The 25810-nt window shown below is 46.1% G+C and overlaps 1 long non-coding RNA gene across 1 annotated transcript in view; it reads left to right on the forward strand.

The window, feature by feature from the left end:
- The window catches only part of LOC137424977 (uncharacterized), a 101174-nt gene extending 82345 nt beyond the window's left edge, over positions 1-18829 (forward strand). Inside the window, exons 2-3 of the long non-coding RNA XR_013623103.1 lie at positions 8642-8743; positions 18035-18829. This is a non-coding gene — a long non-coding RNA (uncharacterized LOC137424977). The remainder of the gene's footprint in view (positions 1-8641; positions 8744-18034) is intronic.
- Positions 18830-25810: the final 6981 nt, after the last annotated feature.

Below are 25810 nucleotides of genomic sequence, written 5' to 3' on the forward strand. Positions count from 1 at the left end.
ACAGGGCCCGTGGAAATTTAGGGGGGATGCATTGGGGATGGCCCCGCAGGTAAGGTTGAGTCTTGTGGCATCCACCGGGGGACGCGGTCTGTAGACCGGGGTATGTACAAAGGTTAGAGTTTTGAGTTTTGGAAAGATGGTTAAGTTTTGTGGTTAAGTTAGTGTTGTGTGTTGTTGTTTCCTCCCTCCACAGGAACAACGAAGAAGATGTACATACTTGCATGATGGTTAAGGGGTTCAGCATGTTAAGGAAGTGTAGGTAGGTAGTCCGACTCACTTCCCACAGCCCTTCCTGATTTATTTCGTAGGTTAATTAAGTGTGTGACAGTAAGTGTTAAGGCTGGAATGGTAGCCCTGCGGTGAACCTTGCAGGAGCTACGGTTCCAGGGGGGGGGCTGTGTTATGAATTTGGTAATGCAACATCTAGAGCTAGGTAGATCTGAATAGGTAGGTATTCGGCTGTCGTGACAGGGACTCTACATGTAATAAGTTCTTGATGTTTAGGCGGTTGTCGGGGTAAGATGTATGAGTGTGGATCTACCTGGAGATTCGAGTGTTAAATAGTGAGGGGTTAAAGGTAACGCCCCTGTGAGTCTCACCTAGTAATCAAACCTTTGTCCTTTATGGCACTGCAAACCACATAAACATTAGTTAGGTCCTTAGCGCAACATTAAATAATCCCCCTTTCCCTGACAAGGACTTCGTAATAAATTGACAGGAAACCAGGTCAAAAACACCGCCACGATTGGCCGCCACCGTGTACACCTCCAAAGGCCTACAAACCTGGCCGGCACGTGTTATGCCAGGACCGCAGGGTCGCGTAACGGGGGAGATGTCAGGAGTCGCGGGAGGCTTTGATTGGCTGAGGAGTGCGCAATGTGACGTCATCGGCCACCAATATAGGCGACGGTCGGACGCCATTTCAGGAGTTGAGTTGAGTTGAGTTGAGTTGAGTTCGTGGCAGGCACTGGCAGACGCAGGCAGGCACCAGAGAGTTGAGCGGTGGTGGAGAGTTGGAGAGGACACGCCATTCCAGTCGCAGTTCGAGTGCAGTTCGGGTTGTAGGGAGTCGCAGGAGACACACGAGAGCACACCCAGTTGGCACTGAGCAGTTCGTTGGCACTTGGCTGCCAGCACTCCCGCGTCGAGTCGAGTGGAGTTGAAAGGAGTCCTTCCTGTCCCTGGTCAAGTGGAGCCGCTGGCCTGCGTCGGACGCGTGGTGCTTGGAGCGAGGGGCCTCGTGGTGTGCGATCGGGCCGGAAGGAGCGGTGCTGGACACCAACAATACAAGACGACAAAGACAGATAAGCCCGATCTCCGCGTATATTTTGAACGACGGGACGTGTTATTTTCGTGATTAATCTCCCTCGTTTGTGTTTGCTGTCAGTCGTGTGGGGACGTCCCGATTTAGGTTTATTAGAGTTATTAGATTTACCGGCGGGCTTTTTCACTGGCTTTACTTTTCCTAATAAACCCTTATATTACTTTTTGTACATAATATCTGAACGCAGTTTTCCTGGGTGTTTGATTTTAATAGATAAGGTTGCGGAGCCTTCGCTGCGGCCCGCCATTCCGCGCGTTGGTGTTGAACTTGAGTCCGCCATTGAGTGTTCGCCTCGGGAGTTAAAGTCTCGCAAATCGGTCATCCGTAACTGTGGTGTTAATCACGGTTACGCGACAATACTTTATAGACGTACTCACATTCTAATTGCACCATACATCCCTTATAGATGAACTGATCACATTTTAATGCTACATACTTTATAGACGTACTCACATTCTAATTGCACCATACATCCCTTATAGACGAACTGATCACATTTTAATGGTACATACTTTATAGACGTACTCACATTCTAATTGCACCATACATCCCTTATAGACGAACTGATCACATTTTAATGGTACGTACTTTCTAGACGTACTCACATTCTAATTGCACCATACATCCCTTATAGATGAACTGATCACATTTTAATGCTACATACTTTATAGACGTACTCACATTCTAATTGCACCATACATCCCTTATAGACGAACTGATCACATTTTAATGGTACATACTTTATAGACGTACTCACATTCTAATTGCACCATACATCCCTTATAGACAAACTGATCACATTTTAATGGTACATACTTTATAGACGTACTCACATTCTAATTGCACCATACATCCCTTATAGATGAACTGATCACATTTTAATGCTACATACTTTATAGACGTACTCACATTCTAATTGCACCATACATCCCTTATAGATGAACTGATCACATTTTAATGCTACATACTTTATAGACGTACTCACATTCTAATTGCACCATACATCCCTTATAGATGAACTGATCACATTTTAATGCTACATACTTTATAGACGTACTTACATTCTAATTGCACCATACATCCCTTCTAGATGAACTGATCACATTTTAATGCTACATACTTTATAGACGTACTCACATTCTAATTGCACCATACATCCCTTATAGACAAACTGATCACATTTTAATGCTACATACTTTATAGACGTACTCACATTCTATTTGGATATACTTTATAGACAAACTCAAATAAAGATGGGCCCTGACAGAGGGGGGGGGGGGGGGGGAGGGGGGAGTTGAGAATGAAGTGCTGAGTGGCAGAGGTATTGGTTTCCACAGCGTCAAGCTGAGAAAGATGTGAGGCAAGGGTGCCAGCCCATAGGGGAGAGCAGTACTCCATCAAGCTGCGGATGAAGTTCTAGTTTCTAGTAGGTAGATAGCAATTCAGGTGTGACAATGGTGTGCCTTTGCATGACGGAGGATGCCCAGTCGGCGACTGGGTTTGGAGGCAAATTTATAAATGTGGTTTTCCCAGGAAAGATAATAGATGAGAGTGAGGCCCAAGAGTTTGAGTGACTGAACTTCTTCAAGAGGATTGTTAAGAAGAAAGTGGTGCTGTTGGTGCGGGAGGAGGATTGATGGGCAAAACGTTGACGAGTGAAGCAGGTTTGGGAGTAAGCCTTGTGAAGAAGAAGAAGAAGAAGAAGAAGATGAAGTAGGAGAAGAAATTGTGATGAAGAAGAAGATGTGGTGTTCAAAATGGAGAAAAAAGGAAGGTAATGCATTTTAAGATATATATAAAAGCTTTTAAAGGAAGTACAGGCAGATTGAGTTTGTGATTTTTTTTGAGTGAAGAGGGGAATAGGATAAAGTTGAGGAATCTGAAAGGACAATACTTGTGAGAGAGGATGTGGAATGAGGTGGCATGATGTCAGAGGAGAAACAGAATTCGCATGCTGGCGAGCTGAGGCCTGGGTGACTAGGCCTGACACACACAGACACAAATTCAACAATACAACACAACAATTGGTATGGTTTAAAACGGAAAATTGGACAAAAACACAAACAGCAACACAGGAACGAAAATATAACAGAAATACTTGACGGATCTCTTCTGGAAAACCTAGCTTTGATGAACTGGAAGGAGGAACTGCTGATCTAACGTTCACCTCCACATACCTTTTATGGGTAAGATTTTCTAAGAAGAAAATACATTTCATTATCCAAGTTAAGTCGATAAGCCTTGTGTTGGCTTAGCAGTTAGGGTGCTGACTTGGGATCCCAGGATCCTGGGTTCGAATCCCGGTCGATCGCTGAATTAATGCCGGGGGGTTGACTCAGCCTGTCATCCTTCCGAGGTTGGAACATTGAGTACCTATCGCAAGGGGTGACTAACAGGGTTGGCGGCAGGAAGGGCATCTGGCCATAAAACATTGCTTCAAAAAGGGGACCAAGGTACCCGAAAAAGGGGAAAAATGGCCTCGAAAGGTGGTTCTTCTTCTTCTATCCAAGTTAAGTCAATCTTACTGAGTTTTAATGTGATGCCACAGATTTACAGGTAGCTCCTCCTACACAGGCACTTAACGGCATAACGGGTACCTGGGCTGGGACGCCTGTCCATACAATTTACATGCTTTAACTGTACTGGTGTAAAAAGAAATATAGCCAACAATGTGGGAGTATTTCCCAAACTGAAGCAAAAGTTAGAGCAATTAAATAACTCAAAATATTTTCCACAATTGAGACGGAAACCTAAGCCTATGTTCAGTCCAAAGCAGATCCAACTTTGTTATTTATTTTCAATACACTGGAATATCTAATTTGTGACAAATTATTTACTTCTTTTATACATATCGTTGTGTTGATTTAAAAAAGTTTCCTTTTTTTTGGACTATTGTGAGCATCTCGATCTGAGACCTTTCTAACACCCTCTTGTGATGTGGTGGCGTCCAAAAGAATTGGGTCATTTTGGAAACTCGAGTGTGGGTTCAAAAGAGCAGAGATGGACATTGTTGTCACGGATCGACACCAGTAGAGGGAGCTCACAGTGCAACTGGGAAAAAGTAACAAAATCGAGCACGACATGATCCTTTGTGGTTAATTTAATTCGATTCATAAATAACTATGTACATATTTATGAGTGCAGACTGATAATGTGACTCACGATTGAAATGGCGTAAGCTCCGCCCACATAACTATATGCCCCTCCCCCAAATATCACGAGTGGACTTATAAAATTGAAACGTGGATCATTGTAAAGAACTCCGCATGGGGAATAAGTGTTGTTAACGATGACGCCATTGTTGCCTTAATTATGACGTCATAATTCGACAAGTGCAACGCTTAGTCCGATCAGTTTGAAATTTTTGAGCATGATCTACGCAACAATTATATTAGAGAATGTAAATTGATCATTTCATTGGTCACGTGGTCTGGCAGCCATATTATATCAAATAAAACAACCCTTAAAAAACAGAAGAGTTGGCTCGCACCAAGTTGACTGTGCGGGGTAACTATTCTATGAATATCATGAAGTTAACTCAATAAATCGGCATTTACTTATTTGCATAATAATTTTGAGTATGTCATGAATCATGATGAATCTTCATTTAAATCATTATCTTTACTTTGGTTGCGAGTTGAATGATCAAATAATGCATTGGCTCATGCAATAATTACCTGTGCTACAGAAGGTGGACTGAGGTTGTTTTCACACCTGTCTGTCTGTCTTTGAGCAGGATATCCCAAAAGTCTAGGGACTGATTCGGACGAAATGTGTTGGACGTGGGTATGTGTATTCATTACATTCCACCCCTATATACCTTTAGACCCCTTGAGGCCCTTTAAGAGCCCTTAGACCCTAAAAACCTAAATATCCTAAAGACCCTTGGTAGACAGGTTGGGTGTGTAAAAAGGACTAATTGATTCGATTTTGGTGAAGATCCGGATCTGGATATGAGAATTTCTTTGATTTCTAAGTGATTCTTCACCATTAAGTGATAGGGCCAAAATTATATATAGCAGGATATCTCAAAACGTTGTGGACGACTTATGACAAAACTAGGTTGATGAGTTGGTTAGATGACAATAACAAATTGATTTGATTTTGGTTCAGGTCCGAATCCAGATCCGGCCCATCAGAGGGATACAAAACATAAACTGTTCAGCCTTGTAGAGGTATGCTCTCAAAACCGAGTGATGTTATAGTCTAATCTCGCATCGAAGTGGATGTGAGACTTTTGCAACGTATCTGTGTGTGTCGTTGGTTGTTATCTCCATGTGTGGGTTTCAGAAGGTGGAACGGAAGATGTCATCTCCAATCATCTCATCTCCGATCATCTCATCTCCAGTCAATCATCCCAACGTGCAGGGAGCTCACAGTGCAACTCCAGTCAATCTCCAATCAAGCAACTCCAATCATCTCATCTCCAGTCAATCATCCAACTCTCATCTCCAATCATCTCATCTCCAGTAAATCATCCCAACTCTCATCTCCAGTCATCTCATTTCCAGTCAATCAACCCAACTCTCATCTCCAGTCATCTCATCTCCAGTCAGTCATACCAACTCTCATCTCCAATAATCTCATCACCAGTCAATCATCCCAACTCTCATCTCCAATCATCTCATCTCCACAGTCAGTCATCCCAACTCTCATCTCCAGTCATCTCATTTCCAGTCAATCAACCCAACTGTCATCTCCAATCATCTCATCTCTAGTCAATCATCCCAACTCTCATCTCCAATCATCTCATCTCCAGTCAATCATCCCAACTGTCACCTCCCATCATCTCATCTCCAGTCAATCATCCCAACTCATCTCCAGTGATCTCATCTCCAGTCAGTCATCCCAACTCTCATCTCCAGTCAGTCATCCCAACTCTCATCTCCAGTCAGTCATCCCAACTCTCATCTCCAGTCAGTCATCCAAACTCTCATCTCCAGTCAGTCATCCCAACTCTCATCTCCAGTCAGTCATCCAAACTCTCATCTCCAGTCAGTCATCCCAACTCTCATCTCCAGTCAGTCATCCAAACTCACATCTCCAATCAGTCATCCCAAATCTCATCTCCAGTCAGTCATCCCAACTCTCATCTCCAGTCAGTCATCCAAACTCTCATTGCCAGTCAGTCATCCAAACTCTCATCTCCAGTCAGTCATCCCAACTCTCATCTCCAGTCAGTTATCCAAACTCTCATCTCCAGTCAGTCATCCCAACTCTCATCTCCAGTCAGTCATCCAAACTCTCATCTCCAGTCAGTCATCCCAACTCTCATCTCCAGTCAGTCATCCAAACTCTCATCTCCAGTCAGTCATCCCAACTCTCATCTCCAGTCAGTCATCCAAACTCTCATCTCCAATCAGTCATCCCAACTCTCATCTCCAGTCAGTCATCCCAACTCTCATCTCCAGTCAGTCATCCAAACTCTCATCTCCAGTCAGTCATCCCAACTCTAATCTCCAGTCAGTCATCCCAACTCTCATCTCCAGTCAGTCATCCAAACTCTCATCTCCAGTCAGTCATCCCAACTCTCATCTCCAGTCAGTCATCCCAACTCTCATCTCCAGTCAGTCATCCAAACTCTCATCTCCAATCAGTCATCCAAACACTCATCTCCAGTCAGTCATCCCAACTCTCATCTCCAGTCAGTCATCCCAACTCTCATCTCCAGTCAGTCATCCCAACTCTCATCTCCAGTCAGTCATCCAAACTCTCATCTCCAGTCAGTCATCCCAACTCTCATCTCCAGTCAGTCATCCCAACTCTCATCTCCAGTCAGTCATCCAAACTCTCATCTCCAATCAGTCATCCAAACTCTCATCTCCAATCAGTCATCCCAACTCTCATCTCCAGCACTTCACACTTCACAGCACTGACAATGTCGTGCTGCCCTCTGCCATCTTCACTGACGTAGCATTGAGACATCTAGTGTCAGAATCATGAAACTTCGCACCTAGTGGAAGGAACAACTTATGTGTGGACTCCACTTTGTTTCATTCCAATATCTTTACCTGTTTTGGAGAAAAAGAATAAGAGGCATTACTTTACTACACGCCATCGTATTATCAAGTCTATACGCTACCTGCAAGTTAGTTATTTACGTAGTCATGGTAACTAAGTGGGCATTAGAGGGAAACAATAACGATTGAATAATCTTAAGTTGAAAGACCCACCTCGCATATCAATAATTTATAACGTTAATGTCACTGCAACATATAATCATCATGCATGTTGAAAACTTATTTCGCAGATGAAGAACAGACAACACTTTCAAATGAGCATTAAATTGTTACTGTTCAATTGTTATTAAACAGGTAAAAGTTGAATACATTTTAATGATTATTAAAAACTACAAACTATTAAGTTAATACACACCAGTCTATAATAGTCAACAGCAGGAGAAAAGTACACAAGTGAGAAACTTTCTGTTGAATCGGGATTTGAACCTGCGCATTAACGTCTCCAAGTGGGATCATTTTGTTTTTTCGGTCACACTTTGTAAGGGATGTCTGATGATGACGAATACGTCGCCATGACGTCACCGCCCAGTGTTTACGGCTAGTATTTGCTGCCATCTATTGGTACTCAGAGACTAATCATCGGCTGTTATCAATTGCTCGTTTTGTTCATCGAGTTCAATTGAATTTGAAATGGAGAGTACCGCAAAAAAAATGAAGAGCACCACCAAAACCACCACTCAGAGTAAGTATAGGCCTATCCATGTGAAGCAACACAGTGATACGCCCTTGACAAAAAGCCACATGTTGTGGGGTTTTTTTTGCCGGATGTTGTGTCGAGCTGATATGCTTACTTTTGATTACTGAGCAAAATGACGTTCGTGTCAAACAAAGGAAGTTGAGTAAACACGAGAGGGTGTGGGCATCATATCACTCTTGAAGAGGTACAGATCGGGATATATAATGCTATCAGCAAAATATTCACACCCCTTAACTTTTTCACAGTTTGTTGTGTTACTGCCTGAATTTAAAATGATTTAAATTCAGATTTTGTCACTGAACTACAAATAATACACCATAATGTCAAAGTGGAATTGTTTTTAGAAATGCTTATAAATTAAATAAAAATGCAATACAGAAATATATAATTAACATAAGTATTCAACCCCTTGAGTCAATACTTCCTAGAAACGCCTTTGGCAGCGATTACAGTTTTGAATCTTCTTGGGTATGTCTGTATCAGCTTTGCACATCTGGATTTGGAGAGTTTCTCCCATTCTTTCTTGGAGATTTGCTCAAGCTCTGTCAAGTTGAATGGGGAGCGTCGGGCATGAACAGCAATCTTCATGTTTTTCCACAGATTCTCAATGGGATTCAAGTCGGGGCTTTGACTGGGCCACTCAAGGACTTTCACATTCTTGTTCTGGAGCCATTCCAGTGTTGCTTTGGCTGCATGCTTGGGGTCAGTGCCCCAAGTATATATATATATATATATATATATATATATATATATATATATATATATATATATATATATATATATATATATATATATATATATATATATATATATTGTAACGGATTTGAGAATCCTGTAATTGTTGTAAATATCACCCTCTGTAAATAGTGTCATGAATCTTGTAAATACCTCCATCAATTTGTGTAAAGATCAAAGGTCGTCCCCTTAGTTAATCCATCGCATGCACGTAGAAAATCATAAGCCCTTCTAAATAGTCATCTCTTTATTCTATGTTAGTTTAAGGCTCTGTTTCCCATTAGTTGACTGCATTGCACCAGATGAAATAAGATAGATCCCCTTACAATTGCCCAAAACCTCCATTTCCAACTGCGTCATTGCCAATCGCATTGCCAACTACATTTTCCGCCATTACGGCGAGGTCATCTCGGAGAAGAAGGTGGGAGGAGTCAGCCAAGCGCCAGGAACAAGGCGTGGCTTTGCCAACGCCTCATCAAGGGGGCGGGATCGGTGAGCCCTCGTGACCAATCCAGGCCGAGGCGAGCTCACCGATGGGCGTTTCTAAATGGCCGGCGGCTTGAACGCCACGCGCCTTATATAAGGAAGTTGGGAGGGACTGCTTAAGCAGATGAGTGAGGAGTCCACCACAGCTGAATCCACCGCAGCTGAATCCACCGCAGCTGAATCCACCGCAGCTGAGTCCACCGCAGCTGAGTCCACCGCAGCTGAGTCCACCGCAGCTGAGTTGAGTTGAGAAGGAGTTGAGCTTTAACGGCAGTTCGACCCGCGGCCGCGAAGCAACGCCGCCGTACGAACGAGATTGAGGAGGGGCGGCGGCTACTCACCTCGAGCCTTGCCGTTGACAACGAACCAGACCCGCACCCTTCCAGCCCTGTGGTCCCACCTCCTCATCCGTCCAGCCATCCACCTCCTGCCATTCCTGTCATCATCCCCGTGTAAGTCTGACTGTCGTCTGTTTGTCCGTGTTGTCCCTGGGAATAAGTAAGACTGTATAGGTAAGTAGAATTGCACTGTCTTCCTCTTCTGAAAAATTATTTTCGTTTCTTTCCTCCTCCTTGATTTCTTTGGTTTTGTACAATAGTTAGTAATAAATTCCTGTTCTTCCTTACTCTGCCTTCTTTTCTTCACATCAGTTCGTCTTTGTGATTTCCCCATTGAATACCTGTGGCACGATTTGGCCAACGCATAAGAATCGGGTTTTAGTACTGCTAATGGTTCGAGCCGCGGGCTGCTAATCCGCTCGGCAAATAACATCTTGTCCGCGGTCTCGAGCGAAGTTGCTCACCTGCCTCGTGGAGAGAGCTGGGTATCTTCAGGAGCGGAGACGGCCATTGCAAATAGAAGGTGGATTAACCCTCCCCCCCCCCCCCCCCCCCCCCCGCTAAGGGTAGAGTGCTGTGCTCCGTTTCCGCAACAATTGGTGTCAGGAGTGGGATTCGGACCTGAAGTGCGCTTAGCGCACTCAAATTATGAGTGGCCAAAATTTTATTTAACACCACTAAATTTGAAAATCGTGCCATGGATAGTCAAGGTGACCGAATGCCGGTGGGGGTAGAGTTAGAGGGTTTAGAAGTGACCTAGGACCCCAGGGAAATGTATATGGGGGAGAGAGAGGAGGAGAGCAATGAGGATGTGGTTGCGGGGGTTGCAGGTGCACAAGATGGCGCCCTCGCACACGAGGTTTCAGGTGCACAAAATGGCGCCTCACACGTGACCGCGGTAGCCGCGCCCGCGGCGCAGGTGGGAAGGATAGACATGCAAGCCCTCATGGCGCAGCTGCGGGCAGTCATCCAAATGGAAATGGGAAACCAACTTGTGGGATTGAGGGCTGATAGTGAGAAATTGGGAGGTCAAATGGGAGCAATGAGGGACGAAGCGAGGGGTACCAGTGAGCAATTGAGAGACGGGTTAAGTAATATGGAAAATCAAATTGGGGAATTGAGGAATGATATGGGAAGCCAAATCGGGGGGCTAGAAGCCAAATTTGAGGGTTTAGACAATAAATTTGGGGGTTTAGACAACAAATTTGAGGGGTTAGACAACGGGATGAAAGGGGTGAAGAATGGGTTAACGGGGTTAGAAAACACCATGGAAGGCAAATTGAGGGAAATAGGGGAACAATCCGCCCGGGAAATTAAACAGATGAGAAATCAGATAGAGGAGGTGAAAATCGGGTTAGAAACCAAATTGGATGCCCAGAGGAATGAGTTAGAGCAGATGAGGGCAGCATCTACCAAAGAGATGGGAGAAATGGGGGAGGAGATCAGACGAGGTATGGGCGAAGAGGTCGCGGGGGTATGCGAGGAGGTAAAGCGGGGTGAGGAGCGTATGGAGAAAGAGGTGAGAAATAGTATGGCTAGGTTACAGGGGGGCATAGAAGACCTGACACGGGGAGTAGAGCAGCTGACGGTGGGACAAAAGGAATTAGGGGAGCAAGTGGAGAAGAACACTGCGGTAATCGGGGGGTTAAAGGCGACACAGGAGATAAAAAAAAAAAAGTAACTCGTAGTGATGAAGAGGGAATGTCAGATGGTACACGAGGGGTTGACAAAGAGGTTGGACGAGTGGGAGGATTTTGTGAGCGTAAAAAGGTTGGACGAGGTGACAGAGGCAATGGAGACAAAAGAACGGGAAGTAAGGACGTACATAGAAACGACCAAGGTGGCCTTAGAGGAAGAAATTGAGGGAGCGCACCGGGAAATAAAAGAGGTGAAACAAAAATTAGAGGAAGTGGAAGAGGGGTAAGTGAAATTAAGAAGAGACGGAGGGAGACTAAGAGGGAGATAAAGGAGGAAGTGATGGATTATGTACAAGGTCTGTGCTCAAATCGTGATGATGTGCTTACTGACCAAATAAAGAGTTTGCAGGTGCCAGAGGAGGAGCAAAGACGAGGTGCCGAGGTGAGTGGCGATATAATCGGAAATGTATATGGTGTGAGGGGAGATTCAGTGGGCTTGGGTGTTGGTTTCGACCTGGGCATTCGTGAGAGGCCGCTGGTAAGGTGTGCGACAGGTGCAGAGTGTGTGGAAAGAGGAGGTGTGTGAGGATGTCCGACTATGGGGTGTGTGAGGAAAAAGTGTGAGCAAGAAGGTGTGCGAGAAAGGTGTGTAACAGAGGAGTGCATGGTAAGTGAGTGTGCTGTCGAAAGTGAGGGCAAATGCACGACAGAGTGTGGTGGTGAGAGTGACAAGGAGTACGAGTTGGTTGTGGCAGGGGAGAAAGAATGCACACCTGGAATGGAAGAATGCACACCTGGAATGGTTGAGCATGTGCGGGAATGTACACCTGAGTTGGTGGTGGCACGGCTGCGAGAGGGCACATTGAAGCGCGTGATCGGGTGTGCAGAAGAGTGTACACCCATGGTTGTCACAGAGGATGTGACCGAGGAGTGGGCGCGAGGAGCTGTGTTGATGACGTGTGCGAACGACAAGTGTGTGCCAAGGTGTGCGGTGGTCAGGGGTGTTGCGAAGTCTGTGAGCGTTATGAGTAGGCCGGAGTATGGAGTGAAAGAGAACGCACGAGCGAGTACGGTGGTGGAATTGACAAAATGTGGGGGATGTATGAGCAACGAACGGAACGAGTGGTGTGAGCATGTCCGGGGAGCATCGACGCTAAACGGAGCAGCGGTTAGACCGACTTTTAGCCGACGCGAGCCCTTGGTCCATGCCGGGCTTTGGGTGCTGCGGGAACCGGCGGGGATCGTAATCACGGCGGTTTCAAAAGAACCGCCGTGGGCGATCCGCGCCGGGCCTCGCCCTGAACGGTCGCCTCCACGCTCTGCTAAGTGGAGTGGGCGGCCCGGTTCGAGGGCAAGTTGGAAGGGTCGGCACAGCGACCCCTTGTGGTTGCGGCATTCCGGCCGGGCGAGATTGGGCCATCGGGCGGGAGACCGAACGGCTCCGCGCCGAGGTGGACCTTGGAATCTCGGCCCGAGTAAACATCCTTCCCTGGACCGAGTGCCGGACGGATCCAACTGCAGGAAACTGACCACCCGCATTCATTGCTTGCCTTGGCGAAGCTGAGCTTTAAGCATGTAAAGACGCACCGAGGCTCAAGTTAATGGACATTTGGTAGGAATAGGGAATTGGTGATTGGCAAAATTGATGAGCAAAATTTGATTGGCAGATGATTGGCAAAGTGATGGGCAGAATTGGAATTTTGATGGCAAAATTGATAGTGAGAGATGTCCGATGTGGAGGGATGGCAAATCCACCATCCCTCATCACCCCGGGCACATGAGAAATAGCTATGGGGTTATGGCAGTGTAAGCTCGCCGAGGGAGGGTTGGGATAACTGTATAAGGATCTAGAAAAATGACAATTGGTAACGGTAGAGGGTAAGTAGTGACATTGTACAGGTAGTCGGGGACGTAGAGAGGTTAGAATGGTTGTTAATGACGTGGTATGTGCTTAGTTTAAAGGGAAGACAGGGAGCACCAAGTTAGAAGGAAACCAGGTAGATCAGATGATGCAGTGTGTTTGTGATTTTTATCGAATGAGGCATTGCGTGTGAGAATCTTTGTGTTGAGAGGCAATGCTCGTGAATGGTGCCGTGTGTGTGCAGAAGGTGTATGGAGCAGTGTATGAGTGAGTAATGGTGATTGGGCGTTGTATTGAGCAAATGGTCCCGGAGGAAGGAGGGTGCAGGTGGCACCAGGTGTGATTGCACAGGTGTGCAAGTGAACAGGTGTATGGAGAATGGTTGTGTGTTGTATGGAAAATGATTGAATGACATAACTAGTATGAAATGGAGTATGGAATGGATGGTGTGGAGTGAGTATGGTGGAAAATGTGGAGTGGAGTGGTTGGTGCGAAGGGAGTGTATGGGGAGGCTGGACCCCTATCACGAATACCCGGGGAGGGTAGTTTAAGAGTTAGGTAGGGGGTATAGGTAAATTGTGGTTGGATATTGGCATCTGTGGTGCGTGTGGAAGAATGGTATTTGGATGGGTGCATTAGTGACGTGGAAATGGCTGGGCGTGTGGCCTGTTAGTGTGTGTAGTTAAATGGGCGCTCCGCCACTGTTAGGATGTCGGCCAGGTGAGGCGCAGGTGGGCTCTGGGAGCCGGTAGAGTTCAATGGGGCCCGAGGATCCAGAGGAAGGACCCGGGTAGCCCAGTGCCAGAGAGGGCACCGAGGGGGTAAGCGCCAGGGAGGGCCTTCCCCAGATAGATAGGTAGGGTGAGGAGCTAGGTAAGCTCAGGTGGCAACTTCAGTGGTGGAGGCGCACAGGTAAGGAGACCTGTTAGGGGAGCCACACGACCCAGTCCTGAAATTGTGCAAAGGCACAGGGAGTTGAACCGGGGGAGTGAGACCCCAAATTGATGAGCACCACAGATGGTCAATGGGAGTTTGGTTCTTAAAACCGCATAGAGTGTAAGATGGCCAATGGATTGGCAGGGAAAGACCCCGGGTAGTATAAAGTGTGTTAATGTCAATTAGGAGGTAGTTAGGATTGAAATCTACTCGCACCATCTGCATCCACTCACCTGAGGTGACGACAGAACTCCACACCGTGCCATGTGTTGTTGTTTTATTTTTCTGTGCAAATGTTTTGGATTGTGAGACGCATCATGACATGGGTGTAACATTGTGCAGTTTGTTCCATCTCTCCCTCCTTATGAGGATTGATGATGAATTGGTGATGGCAAATTTGGTTAGAGGGATTGTGGTGACAAATTTGGTATTAGGGGAGATATGGGGACGAATTTGTAAATGTGTAGATTTTGTAAATATGGGGTAAGGGCAAGGGTGGAGTAGGTGACAGGGGGGATGGCGTACGTTAGGAACGAGCTTTCTCACTTCGCTCTCCGTGCGCACCTCGCCCTGCATTACCTTGATTGATGTGTACCCTTGTGACCTTACCCCTCGCTAACGCTGCCACTTTGTCTTCCTTCCCCACCCATGGACCGTGCTCTTTGGGCACTGAGGGGGAGCGTGCGGGAGTCCGCCATTGTGTGCCCCAATCCCCGCAACCAGCTGCCTGCATCGATACACCACTTCATGGACCACGTTGTTGTGGCCGAGCACCACCATATGGACCACATGTCTGTGGCCGAGCACCACTCATGGACCCCACGGGTTGGGGCCTGGCCCCACTGCTGGGGAAGTCTTGCTTGCGGACCTCGGTGAGGTGGCACCTATGCCACGCAGGTGGACCACCCTAGTCGGCCCCTGCTGGCCATAATTAAAAAGCGGACACTTTGGTGCCCTGTTTGTGGTGTTGTGTTTTTTTGTTTATACCACCAAATAGGCCGCAAGTAAGGAAGAGAGACAACAACTGGAAGAACGACGGCCAGCAGAGGGAGCAGCAGAGCAAGGACAAGACCATCAGTGTGTTTCTTTTGTTTATTATGTGATGACTGTGCACTGGATAGTGCTGACTGCTCTTTGATTGGTGCTTTGGTGTTTATTGGTGCTGGTGCGTCGATGCAGTGCATGCTGTCTCCTCCCTCCCACAGGATTCTTTTTGTTTCCTAAAAGAAAAATAACAGGTATTGGGTTGCAGTGTAAATACAAATAATGTCACCTGTAAATAATGCTCCCCACCATCAGTTTAGTTTGAAAATTAATTCCGCAATTCGGTTATTCTGTGGGTGTGAAACTGTTAGGTAGGGTGCAACGCAACAGGGGGACATATTTATTTGTGTTTTAAAACTGTCACACTCAGGGTCAGGTTAATTATAGAGGGTATTACACCTACGTGCCACATTAAGTTAAAGTTTTATCAGCCCGGGACATGCCTGGAGGAGGAAGGGGGCAGTGTAACGGATTTGGGAAACCGTGCACTGTGTGTAATTTATTGTAAATATACCCCCTTTGTGTAATGGAATGATTCTTTGTAAATACCTCCATTTGTGTAAAGGTCAAGGGTCGTCCCCTAGTTAGTCCATCGCACACACGCAGCAAATCATAGGATCTCTCATAGTTATATCGTTATTTTGTGTTTCAGTTAAGGCCATGTGTCCCATAGTCGATCTTACGCTGCACCAAATCAAATAAGATAGAGCCCCCTTTACCAACTGCATTTGCCTACATCACCAACTGCATTCGCCTACATCTCCAACTGCATTCGCCGCCATTCACCATGTCCTCCAGCTCGAAGAAGAAGGGCGTTGCCCGCCCATCGTCATCAGAAGGTGGGGCCAAGAAAGCCCTTGCCGACCAACCAAGAATGAGTGGGTTTGGCTTGAGAGGGCGGAGAAAGAAACATCGAGCAGGTTCGTGATCGTTCCATGGGCGTGGCCATATAACCCGCTGCGCGACGCTCCCACCAGAGAGAGAGTTCTGAGGAGTCCTTCTGTGGAGAGGTGAGCTGGCATTTCCATGGAGAGAGAACGCATGAGGCAGAGAACGCATGAGGCGGAGGACGTACGAGGCCTGAGGGAGACGCTGCTTGGGACAGCCCCTGTGCGTGAAGCTCTGACGCGCTGCTGCGAGTGAACCAGATTGCGGAGGAGTCGGCGGCCGTTCGCCTCCAGCCTGCCATCCTGAACGGACTCTTCTCTCCCTTCCCATACCATCCCTGCCATACTATCCATTCCTGTACGTGGGTTTGTCTTGTTTGTCTTGTCCTTGGGGTATAAGTTAAGCCTGTGTAAGTATAAGCTGCCCTGTGTCTCCTATCTTTCACTGTAAATTACCTTCGTTTCCTTCTTTTCTTTGGTTGTGTAAATAGTAATTAATAAATACCTGTTCTTCCTACCTTTGTCTTCTTCATTCTCATCCGATCGTCTTTGTCTTTTACCAATTGATATACGTGGCACGATTCGGCCAACGCTCAGGATCGGGTTAGTAATTGCTAACGGCTCGAACTTCGGGTTGCTAAAATCGCTCGGCAACTAGTCCATCTAAAACCGTGGTTCGAGCGGGAGTCCCTTCCCTGTGTCGCGGTCAGGAGTGGCACTCAGGTCCTTGGGACTTTTCATTGACCAATTACCCTGGCTGCTCCCGACCGGAGGGAGCGTTGGGATTTCCAGGACTCACGTCGGTCAGTGACAGACAAGGGGATTAAACCCCCCCTTGGTAAGGGGAAGGCCGACGACCGAGATCCGTAACAATATATTGTTATGTCGGTGGGGTAGGGATTACCTTAGAACAGGTAGGATGTATAAATTAATATGCTCCGGATATCGGGTAAGAACCATCACCATGTAGTAAGTTTTGTTTTGCCGGTTGTCACATAAGAGTGAATAATTGTGGCCATACGAGGATAGCCCTTGTGTTAAATAGTTGTAGGGATTATGTTAATTCCCCTATTCATCATACCTCAGTGATCTATCCTTTATCCTTTTTGGCACCGCACCATATACACCAGCTAGAATGGCCATTAAACCACACTAAATAACAATAAAAACCACCAGGAAGCTAGGACATTGAGTGCTGCCACTAATTATACCATTGGGAAGCACACATCGAGGTCGAGCAGGCCGAAGACACGCCCCGAGGAGCCATGATTGGCCAGGGCAGAGTAAAAAGGCACTCACTGATTGGTAGAGAGAAGGGTGAGCAAGAAGTGGCATGCTGAGTGGTGGAGAGCTGAGCCTGTGGTGTTGGCCGGGAGGGATTGGAGGAGATGCGCCAATGACGTCAGAGCGGGACGTTAAAAGAACTCTCGGACCGACATTTTGTCTCTTGCCTTTTGCCCTTCACGCCTTCATCTTGCCCTCGACAATCTCTTGCTCCCTTGCTTCTTCTCCCTTGCGCTCTTGAGCCTGTTCAAGTTTCGGACCTTGCGAGTGATTGTGCATGGGCGACGGGCTCCAGGAAGCGATCGGAACGACTGTGTTCAAAGACGCCATCGGGAGATGTGCAGAGGCAGCAGGAAGAGCCGCGGCCCGAGAACTGCGGTTCTCTGCGTTGACGAGCGCTGCTGATCTCTGGAGTGCGGCAGAGCATGACGAGGCCGGGGTGAGGTGAGCGAGACGCCCGGCGAGGCCTAGCAGAGCGCAAACGAGCAGACTGCGGCCTTCTTCCTGCCAAGAACGCCGCCGGGTCCGGACAGCGCACACGGGTCCTTGACCATTCCCGACGAGGTTCACGCTGCTCACAAATAAGTGCAATAAATAATCACACTATTCCTTTCCAATGTTCTTTTATCCCTTTGTCAGTGTTTAAGTCTGGTGTGGAGGATCCCGTTTAGGAATTTAGTTTGACCATCGCGTTTCTCTTGTTATCGGTATTTTATTTTAATAAATCCTTTTGTTGTTTTGCTTGTACATTTTAAACCCGTTTTATTTGAGTTTATTTTTCACAGGTTCAGGAACTGCTGGCGGACAACAGGTAAGACCCTTCATCTTTCCCTCCCCTTTCTTCCCCCGCATATATAAAGTCCGCATTTGATCGTATATAAAGTCCCGATGGCCCTTGCACGGTAGAGGGGCGGTGCTGTCGTAGCCAAAAGTAGTAGTGTAGTGATAATCACCAGAGGAGGCGGATCCACATAATTGCCAGTACAGTGGGATAAAAGAGCAATTGAGTGGAGTTTGATAGGCCCAATGGGATAAATTTGGGATTCTGTAGGGTGGATGGCACTCTTGGACCCGACCAACCTGCAACTACCTGCACTTGAGGTTAGTGACTTTGAGGTGTACTGCCCCAGGCTTCAGGACTTGCTCATTATAAATTGGGACATGAGAATTTGGAGTAGGGGTGGGAGAGAGTGATGGCATGGCCAGTGAGGGGATTAGTATGTGTGTCACAAAAGTGTCTTGTGGGTGGCATTTGCTTATTTGTAGAGGTATTGTGTTTTCATGTGGTCGCGAGGTTGGAAATTGAGTTATGAGTGGAATTGTGTTTTGAAATATGTTGGAACTTTAAATGTGAATGGGGATTTCACATGGAAGCAGGCCATGGCAGAATCTTTTTATGACATCTTCTCTGGAAATATGTGGTTGAGAAATGGGTGGCAGCGGGGGAGGAAATGTTTTTGTGGATTTTTTGGGTGGGGAAGGTGTGTGTGTCTGCAGGTACGGATCGAGCTCTGGAGGAGCGGTGACTGTGGCCCCCTCTGCAAATTACCCCTGGCAGCCAGTGGTGTATTGGAACAAAGGTAAGCATAAGTATTGGAGCAAATGATTGACAGATGTTTCTTGTTGCTTAAGTGTTTATTGTTTCATTGATCGGTCACATGTAAAAGAGCTGTGAATGTCTAGTCTTGGTTTTAGCCTTTGCTTTTGCCTGAGAGTCTGCCATTGGAGTCAGTCGGCACAAACAAACATGAAGAATAGAGAACTGTCTTGGAAAGAAAAGCAAGCAATTTGGAAGCTGAAAAAATATATAATTCAATTAGAACCATAGCACAAAAATTGGACATAGTAAATACAACAATTTTGAATATCCTGAAAAAGAAAGAAACCACTAGTGTACTTAGCAATAGACAACAGCCAGGTTGACCAGGGAAATTAACTGCAATTCATGGCAGAAAATCATCAGAACTGTAAAGAAAGCCCTGAAACAACTGTCAGTAACATCACCAACATCCTCAAGAGTGCAGGGATGAAAGGATCACAATGTACTGTTCACAGAAGACTTCAACAGTAGATTTCCAAAGGCTACACTGCAAGATGCAAACTTCTCATCAGCAACAAAATTAGAAAGGCCAGATTAGAATTTGCCAAGAAGAACAGAGGTGAGCCAGTGAGTTCTGGTACAAAGTTTAACAACCTGAAAAAGGATGGATGAGCTCTCCTGGGAGCCAACGGCCATCCAGTAAGGAGATGGTATCTCCTGAAATAACACCCAACCCATCCAGTTGGACCAGTTTGTGGCAGGAAGGGTATCCAGCAGTAAAAAAGAAAAAGAAAAGAAGAAGCTCCAACACCAACAAGAATCTTGGATCCAGTGGTTTCATAAGGGAAAGGGTGTCACCTTCAAGCAACGTGTAGCAGCAACACCCAGTTGTTGTGAGAAGTGGGAAAGGGGTACCACAGAATCCGCAGCTGTGGCTAAAGAGGCATGTGGAGAAAAATGAGAGCATCATATATGGAACATGGAATGTTGGAACAATAACATGCAAGGAGAGAGAGTTGGTGGATACCATGATGAGAGGAAAAGTTGACATCGTGTGTGCAGGAGACTAAAAATAACCGGGAGAGGGCTACAAATTTTATTCGTGGGGAGAACAGAGAAAGATAAATGGAGTTGGATGGAAAAAGAGAGTAGTGGAAGTGAAGATAATTCGTGATAGGTTGACGTAGTGAAGTTGAAGCAGAGAATGTACCGGCGAATTGTTACGGATTCGTCACTTCTGGTGTTGTGGTTTTCATCCACTTGAAACATTTCTGGTTCTATGTATTATTATTATTATTATTGTTTGAGGGAAATAGCCATTATTATTGTCAAAAGGTAAAAAGGTTAATGTTAAATGAAACAGGAAACCGGATCAGGAACCGGAAGACAAAGAAGAAGAGGAGGTGAGAGAAAAAGAAAGGAGCGAAAAGTCGGACAAGAAGCTGGTTGCTTTGCGTTCTGGATCGAACATTGTCGAGCAAGAGTCATGAGTGAACTTTGAATTTCCTGGATAGGAATTCCTGCGAGGTTTGGCGTTGGGATTCTGAAGAATCATCGCCGGGTCATTGCGACTCGAGGACGAGCCGTTGGCCATTTTGATTCTTGCGCTTCGCGTGGCAAGCAAGGTATTTACTTCATCAGCCATTTCCACCGCTTTCAGACGTATCTGATGTGTGTATGTGCACCATGGCTTTTGGAAGATTAATTTGCGGTTCGCCGACTGAGCCGTGAAAGTTCAGATCTGGAGGGCGCCTTTGGATTTCCCATTCACCTTGAGTTTGCTTTACGCAGTTTTGGACCAAGTGACTCTTTGCGCCGCTTCGGCCGCATACGCCTTTCTGCTGTTTTGGCGGTGTGACCGGGCCCGTCATCTGAACGGGGTTCGGGTTTCGATTCGACATCGCTCTAATGATCACTGGAGGGGATCAGCTTTGAGCTATAGAGACATTGGGGAATGTTCTTTTTTCACTCACTTGGAGCACACACAGTAAGTTATCCCATACCAGTTGATGGTACCATCATAAGATGTGTTGATTGTACTTTTGATTGCTATTATTGTTGTATCGTTATTCTTGTGTGATTTTTAATACAATATTTGTTTGTTGATAACCATTGGTGTGGTTTCCCTATTGATTTTTGACACAGAATAACATATTTTTCTGCCGTGGATCCTCTCGGGGCTCGGAGGTACACGATGACCAGGGGGTTGGGAGGAGCACGTAACAGAAATTGGGGGCTCGTCCGGGATAAAATTCCCTAAATTTAGTCTGGGAAAGAATTCCCTAACATTCCCAAAATTCCCAAATTTGGAATTTTTTCTAACATTCCAAAATTTTTCAAAAAAAAAAAATTTGAAATTTTTTTGTGTGAAGGTTAATAGGTGTTAACTGATAGTCACCATGGTGATAGACGCAGGAAAGTTTGCGGCATCCCCTAATGAGGCACAGTTCCTCGCGTTAAAAAGATCGGAACTCTTGAGATTGGCCAAACATTTTAACTTGGTGGTCCGAACTCATATGAAGAAAGCAGAGATGCAGACATTGGTGGTAGAATCTCTGGTGGGACAGGGAACATGGACAGAGGTAGCCTTGGATTGGTTACCCGAGGAAAAAGTAAATGTGGAGCTTCGGTTAAAAGAGTTGGAATGGAAAGCCGAGGAGAGAAGAGCAGAGGAAAGGAGAGCTGAAAGAGAACTCTTGGAAAGAAGAGTATAACAGGAACTAGAACTCGAGGAAAAAAGAGCAGAACAGGAACGAGAACTCGAGGAGAGAAGAACAGAGGAAAGGAGAGCAGAAAGAGAACTCGCGGAAAAAAGAATAGAACAGGAACGAGAACTCGAGGAGAAAAGAGCAGAGGAAAGAAGAGCCGAAAGGGAGTTAAAGGAACGTGACATGGAGCTTCAGAAGGAAATTAAATTCAAGGAGCTGGAGTTAATGAGAGAACGAGGAGAGGTAGCATCCATGCTGGCTGGTTCGACAACTAGTCAGAACACCTGGGATGTTGGTAGACATGTGAAGCTGGTTCCACCCTTCAAAGAAAAGGAGGTAGCCAAGTTTTTTTTTACACTTTGAGAAAGTGGCTCAAATGCTAAAATGGCCTGTGGAGTCTTGGACCATGTTAGTGCAAAGTGTTCTGGTGGGTAAAGCTCAAGATATATTTTCGGCTTTACCGATTGACCAATGTGCAGATTATGAGATAGTGAAGAAAACCATTCTCAAAGCCTATGAATTGGTCCCTGAAGCTTACCGGCAAAAATTCCAGAATACCAGGAAGAGGGAGACACTCCACAGACCACATGTGGAGTTTGCCAGAATGAAGGAAACCATGTTTGATCTCGGTGGTGTGATTCGAAAGGGGTTGGGAAAGACGTCAAACTGTTGCGACAATTGATCTTGGTGGAGGAATTCAAACAGTGTGTCCACGAGGACATTAAAGTACATCTGGAGGAAAAGAAGGTACCAGAGTTGCATGAGGCAGCAACCGTGGCAGATGACTATGCCTTGACACACAGGATGGGGTTCCACAAACCTAACTTCCCGCCGAGAGTTCGCCAGGGGAGTTATGGTACATCCGGTGCGGAGAACGAAAATTCATGGGGGCGGCCTAGAGATGACTATGAGGACAACTCTGATACCGCCATTTTTAGGGATCAGAAGACTACAGTTCCAAGACAGACTTATCTTCCAGGGGGCTCGAGGCGGACCACGAGTTTTTCCTCCGGGCCTCCTTGCGCTTTTTGCAAGAAACCTGGACACTTGATGTCCCAATGTTATGCTCTGGAAAGGAAAAATCAAGAGGGGAGTCAGACTAGTACAACTCCGAATGCAATGGCAAATGTGAGAAATCGTCCTTGGGGGACAGAGCCTTGTGAGGGTTCCCATGCCAAAGTTACAGCATCACAGAACGACCTTGTTCAAGAGGGTTACAAACCATTTATTTCAGAGGGGTTTGTGTCAATGGATGGAGACTTAACGAACCAGAGGCCTGTTAGGATATTGAGGGACACAGGAGCACAGCAATCTTTGATGCTTGAGGGCATTTTGCCATTGTCAGAGAAGATGGCAACTGGTGTCAGTGTTCGTTTACAGGGGGTTGGTGGCTATGTTAAAGCCCCACTTCATGTCATCCATTTGCAGTCTGATTTGGTGTCAGGACCGGTCACCGTAGGTTTACAAGCCAATCTTCCTGTAGAGCGAGTAGGTTTACAAGCCACTCTTCCTGTAGAGGGAGTATCTTTTGTTGTCGGGAATGATTTGACCGGTGGTCAAGTTTCTGGTAACCCGATGTTTGTTGAAAAGCCGAGTATGGAAAATAACACCGCACAGGTAGAGCAGGAGATTCCGGGTATCTTTCCATCCTGTACCGCGACTCGTGCTATGGGTAGGAAGCGCCCTGAAGAGAAGAGGAAGTACCCTGAAACTAAGTGTCAGCACACACAAGTCAGGGATGGAAGCATTGTTGGCAAGCTCTTTGTAGGTGGACTGAACTTCAACACAAGGGAAGATGTTCTGGATTCTGTCTTCGGCAAATATGGACCGCTCTTGGAAGTGCTGCTGATAAAAGACAGGGAGACGAAAAAGTCAAGAGGATTTGGCTTTGTCACATTTGAAAACACAAAGGACGCCAAAGATGCAGAAAAGGATTTGAATGGCAAGGATTTGGATGGTCGGACCATAACAGTAGAGAAGGCAGGCCATAGGTGTTGAGGGGGCTACAGAGGAGGAAAACGTGGAGGTAGTTTCAGGGGTGGCTATGGTGGCTATGGTGGGAGTAGTAGTTTTGGTGGTGGCCGCAGTCGATATTACTATGGAGGCTCCCAGAGTTACGGCAGCTCCCGAAGGGATGATTATCAGGGTAGTGGCTGAGAAGTAGACCGCTATTCACGTGCCTACAGTGACAAGTGGTCCAACCGTGATTATTATGAAAGTTAGGAAGAGTTGAAGCACTGAATGCTGCGGAGCAGCCGAGCCAAGATTCCTACAAGGATTAACCGTGAACGCCACATTCCTAAAGGCGTCCATGTAGTGAACTTTCCTACACGGATTAACCGTGAACTCCACGTTCCTAAAGGCGTCCATGTAGTGAACTTTCCGACACGGATTAACCGTGAACTCCACGTTCCTAAAGGCGTCCATGTAGTGAATACTTCCAGGCCTCACCACCCAACCACCATGGAACCTGGCTCTCAGCTCGGCCTCCCGGAAAAAGTGCTATAGATTTGCTTGACTTTGGATTTTTGATCACAACCCCTTAACCTTCATTCAAAAGAAACTAGAAATAAAAATCAGAGGTTGATGAGATGGAGTTTGGCTTTGCAGGAGTTCAACTGGGAAATTGAGCATGTAAAGGGCAGGGACAATGTCGTTGCTGATGCTTTGTCCAGAGTGAATTAACTTTGGAAATCTCTGTAGGTTGTTTGAAGTTTTGTTGCTTTATTTTGGGGAAATATTGATTATTATCGTTGCTCACGGGAATTGATGATTTGGGTGTGAGTTTACTTTTGTTTGTTGGGAGAGTTTTGCCTCCAAAGAAAGTTTTCACAATGTTCAAACTTTATTTCTTGAGGGGGGGGAAGTGTTACGGATTCGTCACTTCCAGTGTTGTGGTTTTCATCGACTTGAAACATTTCTGGTTCTATGTATTATTATTATTATTATTATTATTATTATTATTGTTTGAGGGCAATAGCCATTATTATTGTCAAAAGGTAAAAAGGTTAATGTTAAATGAAACAGGAAACCGGATCGGGAACCGGAAGACGAAGAAGAAGAGGAGGTGAGAGAAAAAGAAAGGAGCGAAACGTCGGACAACAAGCTGGTTGCTTTGCGTTCTGGATCGAACGTTGTTGAGCAAGAGTCACGAGTGAACTTTGAATTTCCTGGATAGGAATTCCTGCGATAGGGGTTATCGCTGTGACTGATCAACCTCGGTGTCAGGTTTGGCCTTGGGATTCTGAAGAATCTTTGCCGGGTCGTTGCGACTCGAGGACGAGCCGTCGGCCATTTTGATTCGTGCGCTTCACGCGGTATTTATTGCAAGGTATTTGCTTCGTCAGCCATTTCCACCACTTTCAGATGTATCTGATGTGTGTGTGTGCACCGTGGCTTTTGGAAGATTAATTTGCGGTTCGCCGATTGAGCCGTGAAAGTTCAGACCTGGAGGGCGCCTTTGGATTTCCCATTCACCTTGAGTTTGCCTTACGCAGTGGCGCCTTTGGATTTCCCATTCGCCTTGAGTTTGCTTTATGCAGTTTTGGATCACGTGACTCTTTGCGTCGCTTCGGCTGCATACGCCTTTCTGCTGTTTTGGCGGTGTGACCGGGCCCGTCATCTGAACTGGGTTCGGGTTTCGATTCGACATCGCTCTAATGATCACTGGAGGGGATCAACTTTGAGCTATAGAGACATTGGGGAATGTTCTTTTTTCACTCACTTGGAGCACAGTGAGTTATCCTATACTAGCTGATGGTACCATCATAAGATGTGTTGATTGTACTTTTCATTGCTATTATTGTTGTATCGTTTTTCTTGTGTGATTTTTAATACAATATTTGTTTGTTGATAACCATTGGTGTGGTTTCCCTATTGATTTTATACACAGAATAACATATTTTTCTGCCGTGGCTCCTCTCGAGGCTCGGAGGTACACGATGACCAGGGGGTCGGGGAGGAGCATGTAACAGAATATAATCTCAGCGTACACGCCGCAAACTGGGTGTTCAGATCAGGAGAAAGAGGCATTCAGAGAGCAGTTGGAAGATTCAGGAGGGTACCAGCTGGAGAAAAGGTTATAATTGTTGAAGACTTAAATGGCCTTGTCGGACAAGAAAGCATCGAGAGAGTTACATGAGGATGGAGGAGTAGAATAAATATGGAACAATGTGAAAGATACCCTATTACCCTAGTCATGGTAGCTGAGAGAATGGCAGGAAGAACGAAGAGTCTGTGGAAATTACAGAGGGATCAAATTGTTGGAGCATTCTACAAAGATACCTGAGTGGATTGTAGACCGAAGGAGACCC

The sequence above is a fragment of the Myxine glutinosa genome, chromosome 4 (genome assembly GCF_964187855.1).
Source record: "Myxine glutinosa chromosome 4, kmMyxGlut1.1, whole genome shotgun sequence".
Classification (NCBI taxonomy): domain Eukaryota; kingdom Metazoa; phylum Chordata; class Myxini; order Myxiniformes; family Myxinidae; genus Myxine; species Myxine glutinosa.